Source organism: Crocodylus porosus, unplaced genomic scaffold, assembly GCF_001723895.1.
Source record: "Crocodylus porosus isolate Cpor-Errol unplaced genomic scaffold, CroPor_comp1, whole genome shotgun sequence".
Taxonomy (NCBI): domain Eukaryota; kingdom Metazoa; phylum Chordata; order Crocodylia; family Crocodylidae; genus Crocodylus; species Crocodylus porosus.
Window position 1 is genome coordinate 105,251,434 of NW_017728947.1, and position 1,238 is coordinate 105,252,671.

At 51.0% G+C, this 1,238-nt stretch overlaps 1 protein-coding gene across 1 annotated transcript in view; it reads right to left on the reverse strand.

The window, feature by feature from the left end:
• Positions 1–1,238, reverse strand: part of SYNE2 (spectrin repeat containing nuclear envelope protein 2) — a 256,377-nt gene that overhangs the window by 167,132 nt on the left and 88,007 nt on the right. The gene's annotated exons all lie outside the window — the stretch shown is intronic.

The following is a 1,238-nucleotide window of genomic DNA, read 5'->3' on the forward strand; positions in this document are numbered from 1 at the left end:
TACAGCAAACTCTTTGTTTACAGCAAACAATAAGCTACCAATTTCTTTATATTTCTCACAAGAATGATGTCCTCATGAGAGAACTGGAGGGCTGTGGGCATAACCATGAGACAGACAGGTGGGAAGGAAGCTGGCTGTGTGGTGGAACCCAGAGAGGTCTCATGAATGGATCTGTGTCGTCCTGGCGAGAAGTGGGCAGTGGGGTCCCTCAGGGGTCATGCTTGGTCCAGTACTTTTCAACATCTTTATCAATGATTTGGATGTGGGGGTGAAGAGCTCACTGGTCAGGTTCGTGGATGACACCAAGCTATGGAGAAGCATGGTCGCGCTTGAAGATAGGCTGCAGATACAGGCAGACCTAGAGAGGCTAGCAAGTTGGGCGGATCAGGATTACATGAAGTTCAATGTCAAGAAATGTCAAGTGCTCCACCTGGGGATGAACCCCCCACACACACACCTACAGGCTTAGCAACGCCAAACTGCCCAGCACCACGAATGAAAGGGACCTGGGGTAATCACAGACCACAGTATGAATATGAGCCGGCAGTGCAACGCTGGAGATCAACAGGGCAAATAATACCCTGGCAAGCATCAATCGATGCAGCTCCAGTAAAACTAGGGAAGTGACTCTTCTGCTCTACTCGGCACTGGTGAAACCACAGCTGGAGTAGTGCGTCCAGTACTGGGCGCCGCACTTCAACAAGGACATGGAAAAACTTGAGAGTCCAGAGAAGGGCCACCTGTATGGTCAGAGATTTGCACAGCAAGCCATTTGAGGGAAAGGCTGAGGGACCTGGGACTCTTCATCCTGAATAAGAGAAGGCTGAGAGGGGACTTGATAGCAGCTTACTGCTACATCAGGGGTGTACATCAAGGGCTCGGTGAACAACTGTTCACCAGGGCACTCTCGGGGAAAACTAGGAGTAACGGGCACAAACTCCTGGAAGATCGATTCCGGTTCAACATTAGGAAAAACTTCTTCACAGTCAGGGTGTCCAGACTGTGGAAAAGGCTACCTCCCAGGGTGGTGCAATCACCTACCCTGGAGATCTTCAAGAGGGGACTGGACGGTCACCTCGCTGGTGTCACCTGACCCCAGTTGTCTTTCGTGCCTGGTGCAGGGGGGCTGGACCCGATGATCTCCTGAGGTCCCTTCCAGCCCCTTACAATCTATGAATCCAAGAGTAACTAAACAGTGGAGTCACAATGTCTACAAGGAAGCTCCAGAAGATATTGTG